Below are 6,000 nucleotides of genomic sequence, written 5' to 3'. Positions count from 1 at the left end.
TCATGTTTATTGATCACATAAAACTCTGTAACTTGCTGGTTCATTTTCCTAATTTCCTTTTCTACCATATTCCTTGTCTTTTTCTTATCGTCATTTTGCACACTAATCTTTATTTCACATATTACAGATGTTTTCCTAGAACACAGCTTACATTTTAACTTTGTTGCACTATTTTCCATCACACAGAAGTTTTAAATTATTATGTACTCACATTCATCAATCTTTTCCCAGATGACATTAGCATATTATGCCTTGTTTAGGAAGGTCTTTCTTATCCCAAGGTTATAAGCATATTTTAAATTTTGTTTCGTATGAAACTTTTGGAATTCATTATTTAATTTTAAGTCATTAATCTATCTGCAAATTATTCCTGCAAAGGGTCAAAGTAGGAATTTAATTTTCTCCAAATTGTTAGCAGATTATCCCAACAGTTATTGAATACTCCTTTTACCTCTGTGTTGATTTGAAACGTTACCCTAATCATGCACTAAATTTCTACACATAGGTGAGTTGTTTACCAGGCTTTTGTTCATCGATCTAATTATCTGTTTCTGTACCACTATAGCCTATTGTTTCTCAATATGTTTTAATACCTGGAGAGATACAAGTTAACTTGTATTTAGCCACCTTACTGAACTCTTATATTCTAGCAGTTTATGATCTCCTTATTGTTCCTTTAAAAATAACTTTTAATTTATGTTTTTATATTTCTTTGGTGTATAGATTGGAGATGGTATTCTTCTGCAATTTAAAAAAAATTTTATGTTTTCATCAGCAAATATACCACATGTTATTTCTGCTTTTCATTATTGCTTGAATTTTTTGTGGCTAATACATGGTGAATTTTTGTAAAATTTCCACATGTATTTGAGAAGAATTTGTATTCCCTGTTTGTTGGGTACAGAGTTCTGTAGATCCATTAGGAGCAAACATGTTAATTATTTTGAATCCTCTATAACCATGCTTATTGGTCCCCTTCTTAGGGGCTTTATGAAGTCTCTTACTGTAACAGTGTCTTTGCCAATTTCTTCTTGTATTTCTCTCCGTTGTGCTTTATGTGCTTCAAAGCCATGTTGTGAGGCACATAAACATTCATGATAGTTGATAGTTCCTCTTAGTAACATGAAATCTCCTTTGTCCCTTTTAATGTTTTCCCTCTCAATTTTCTTGTTAACCCTTTTTATATTTGTTGTAATTTATGATGCATTGGACTTATTCTTAATACCTTAACTTGTGATTTTTTTTCTCAAAGGTTTTTTTTAAGCTTCTTCCCTTTTGCAGAATAAATCAAGTTCTCTTTGTTCTACTTTTTCCTGTAACTGTTTGCTCGTCATTGTTTCTTATTGATCATCTGTCTAGTTGTTCTGTTCATTATTAAAAGTGGGTTACTGAAGTCTCCAACTATTACTATGTCTCCCCTTAATTCTGTCAATTTTTGCTTCATGTATTTTGGGGGCTCTGTTGTTAGATGCATATGTGTTTATAACATATTTAATCGATTGATTGACCCATTTATCAATATATAAAATCCTTCTTTGTCTCTTGTAACATTTTTAACTTAGAATCTATTTTGTTTGATATTAGTATAGTCACCCCAGCTCTCTTTGGTTACTATTTGGATGGAATATCTTTTGCCATCCTTATTAGGACCCCATCCTAATGGCCTCATTTTAACTTAATCACCTCTTTAAAGACCTTATCTTCAAATACACTTACATCCTGAGGTACAGGGGGTTTGGTTGTCAGCATGTAAACTTGGGGGACACAATTCACATCATATCAGACAGCTACCATTATTTCTTATATCCTATTTTTTCCCCTTGGAATTTCTTTCCTCCTTACTAATGTGCATCATTTGGTGATTGTTTAATTAAAGGTATGTGGATGGTAAATATTTTGAGTCCTTGCATATGTGAAAAATATGTTTTTCCCCTATCTTATACTTGAGTCAGTGTTTAGATGAATATAGATTCTAGTTTAAAGATCATTTTCCCTTGGAACTTTAAGGATAATGCCCCCATTATCTTCTTGTATCTGGTATTGCCAATTAGTCGATCTTATTCTATTTCTTTGTAGGCAGTATATCTCTTCCAGCTTTTAGGACTTTTCCTTGTGAGCCTTGTGTTCTGAACTTCATCACAATGTGAATAGACGTGGTCTTCTCTCTTGGCATCTTCCCTGCACTTTTGTGTGTCCTTTTAAGCTTTTTTCAATTCTGGCAATTTTTTTTCTTAGAATGTCTTTGAGTTTATCTTCTCCATCCTTTTCATTTTCCCCTTCTGAATCACCTATAGGAGAAATGTTGGAAAGTCTGGGATTCCATTCTCTTGACTTTTCTTTCCTTCTGTCCAGCCTTTTTTTTTTTTTTTCCTGGATCCTGGGAGAATTCCTCAGTTCAGTCTTCCAGCTCAGCAAGTCGGTTATGGGCTGTATCCATTCTGCAAATTCAGTCCACCTGCTGGTTTTTGTTCCAGTGTTCTTTTAAATCTCCATTGGCTGAGCCCATATTGCTTGCATCTTTCTGGGGACGTTAAGTGTGCATGGTCTAGTGCTTTGTTGTGCTGGCTCTGTGAACCGCTCCCCTGGTGCAGGCTGTTTGTTGCACGTGGTTGTTCCTCTGTCGTGGTGTTGCCTTGAAAGTCTGGTGTTTCTTGGTGAGGGGACTATATTTACATTGGACATTTGTTCTCTATAAGCTGTCTGCCATGGCTGCATCTGTTCACTGCAGCCTTTGTGTGAGACATGATCCCAGGTGTGTTGTGGGGAAAGATGCTTCAAGAACCCCTTTTCTTGGCTCTGAGACCTCCTGTTCCTCCAGGGTTTTACCTGCACACCCTATCCCTTACCCCAGATACTGCCTTGCCTTTCTGACCCCCAAGCCCATAGTCACAGCTCTCACCTGCAGGAAGATGGCCTCAAGGTTTGCTGCCTGGCCACGGGAGGTGGAGGGGTTTGCAGGGGGTCAGCCAGCCTGGCTGCTCCTGCCCTGGGCTGGGTTCTAACTCGTCACCCTAGGGCCACTGCTGTATCTGGCACTTTCAAGCTTGGAAGTGACCTTTTCTGCTGCCATTTGGACTCATGTTTTCTCGTTCAGTCTTCTAGTTATCAAGAGATTCTTCATAATTTCTCATCCACTGGGTTAGGGATGGGAAGAAAGGGAGAAATTCCATCATGTACAGAATTTTCCTTCGTCATACAATCTTACATTATTTTTTAAGTACCCATTTTACATTATTGTGTCACTTTGAACATTAAGTTAATCAAAGGAGCCCAGGATGTTTTTTGTTTCTTTTTTTCCTCACAAGTCTCTGCCATGCCAAATCTCCCTTATCCTGTCCTTGTACACTTTTTCAGGGCAAAATTCAGCACTGTACATCTCTTTCTGTTGAATTCCACCTTGTGGTTTGGGCCTTATAGTCTTGCCTGTCAAATCTCTTTGAATATTGATGAGAGCATTTATCATATTAACTATCTCTTCCAACTCTGTGTGACCTGCAGAACTGATAAGATTCTCCTTTATGTCTCCACTCCCATCATTGCCAAAAATGTTGGACACAGTGGGGCTAGAAATGAGCTCTTTGGTGTCACCGCTTGCGACCTTGCCCAAGGTTTATTTATTTATTCAACAAACATTTATAAAGACAGAGCTGTTGTCAGTACCCTTTAGGTAATGCTGTTCAACAACTTGTGAGTTCACCTATCAGGAAAAACAGTCGATCCAAATTCTATTATCTTACCCTCAAGGTTATCATGAAAAATTAGTCAGAAGCTACCATCGGACTGTACTGGTTGTTAATCCTAGCAGATTAGCACGTAACTGTCTTGCTTTTTCCCGGTTGCTCTGGTATATTGGTTTGCCTTCCCAGATGGAGAATGGGCTTCGTGGGGAAGGGTATTGATGTCATTTCCTGCGGTGGGGGGATGTATAGTTATGCACACACACTCATTCTGACATGGAAGCCATGGCAGCCAACGCTTTCTGAGTATTCGTATTAATATTAGTATTAGTATTAATTAATTATCTAATTCACCACACCGTGGTCCTGGAGATGTTATGATTTCGATTTTATAGATGGGGAAATACCTTGCATAAGTTACCCAGCTGGTTATAGTGGAGTTGGTTTGACTGTCTGTCTCCAAGCCCAGGCCTCTGCATTGCACATGCTTCCTCACGATTTGGGAAGAGGTTCAGAAAATGCCATCCTCGGAAATTCCACCTGACAAGAATTGAGGTTAAAATGAATGAGGTGATCCCCTTTTAGGGGGTCACCCACCTAAAAGGTCAATTGAGCTGGCTTGCTGGAGGGACTGGCTCCTTCCCCCACCTCACCAACAAGCACCAAGCCAAGTTGTAACTGAATGCAAGGTGATGTCATTCACTGAGCCTGTCCCTTATGGCGCCATAACAGAAGGGGGGGCACTCTTACCTAAGAGTAAGAATCGGCCACGTGCTTTGTACCTGAGCTGCCCTGGGGAGGCCATGGCCTGAGGCTACTGACAAGTTCCCACTTCCCAAACACGCAGAAAGGCCTGGGGAGGACCTGAGTTCATCAGGCTTCTCCAGGTGGATCGATGCGTGCCCCGAGATGGTGTTTCTCAAAGTGGGTGCCGCAGAACACTAGCCCTGTGAGTTGTCTCATGAAACAAAGACTCCATTGTCAGACAGCTTGGGGAAGGCTGAATGCTGCGCCTCCCTCAGGGAGATTCACACGCAAAGGCTTTGAAAAGTCCTGCAGTAACCCAGGTTTCCAATCAGTTTGACCGTATCACATACTGGACTGCTCGCCTTTTTTTTTTTTTTTTTGGCTAAACACACTTTGAGGGACGTCCTGACCCTGAAACCTTCCTTTCTTTACTCTCATTTGAACTTGTCCATTGGGCAGGTACCCCTCTCCTTTATCCTCTCTCAGTTTACTTCCTTCTGAACTCTTATCACAGTTTCTTAAGATGGGCTTATTTCTTTCATGCTAGGGCGCCACCACTGGACCGTAAGCTCCATGAAGGCACGAATCACACTATTTTACTCACCACTGTAAACTTAGTGCCAAGCAAGCGCTGGCACACAGTAGGTCCTCAGAAGGATGTGTTGACAGAATAAACGTGTTGCTGAGTTTCCACGTGGCAGGGCCTGGCTAAGCTCTTCCTACACATTATCCGTTTCCTCCTTGCAGCCATCCTGTGAAGCTTATACACTGTCCTCACTCCCATTTTACAGGCAGCACCTTCGAGGCTTGGGAAGTTGAAGCCCTTTTCCCCACTCACTCAGCTAACAAGCAGCAGAGCCAGGTTCAGACCCAGGCCGGCCTCACTCCAAAGTCCACTGTGCCGTGCTCCCCTAGGGGAAAATGACCACGTATAACGATAATAAAAATAAAGTCGTGTTCTGGTTTATGAGTCGGCCCTGTAAGAGTCCAGATGACCCAGAACGAAGAGGAAAGTATTACATTCCTCAAAACTGAGCCCTACACCCCAAGGGGAAGGTGACCCCACGAAAGCATCACCAGCTTCCTGGTCTCTTTCTGGAGATTTCACTTTCCTCTCTGTGGTCAAATTTTCCTGCCAAAAGAGACCTAGCATGGCACTCGGCATGTTAAAGCACACCGTAGACAGCTGCAGAAGCAACAGTTGAGATTAGCTGGCATGAGTCCTTATGTGGGAAGGCCTGTGGGGTCTTCATGGAGGGCTGGGACTCCGAGGGAGCTGCTCACCTCTCTCCCAGCCCATAGTTGTGCTTTACAGCCAGCGTCTGATTTCTTTAGCTTGCTGGAGGTTGGCCATCGGTTATCCTCGAAACGCCCCAGGATGCTGCCCTCGGCTGGGCGCGCTCCCAGCAGGTAATCTCGGCTGTTTCTCCTCTTTTGGCCTCTCTTGCAGTTTCTTTCCCAGACCATTTGGAGCTTTGAAATCTCCACTCTAGCCGGTCCCGGGTCTCACAGCCCCTTAACCCATAACACTCGTTCCCCCGGCAACTCTGTGAATGTCCTGTCCCCGTGGGGACCA

This window comes from Hyperoodon ampullatus (assembly GCF_949752795.1).
Source record: "Hyperoodon ampullatus genome assembly, chromosome: 14".
Classification (NCBI taxonomy): Eukaryota; Metazoa; Chordata; class Mammalia; order Artiodactyla; family Ziphiidae; genus Hyperoodon; species Hyperoodon ampullatus.
The sequence above is the reverse complement of the archived record's forward strand: the minus strand, read 5'-3'. Positions refer to the sequence as shown.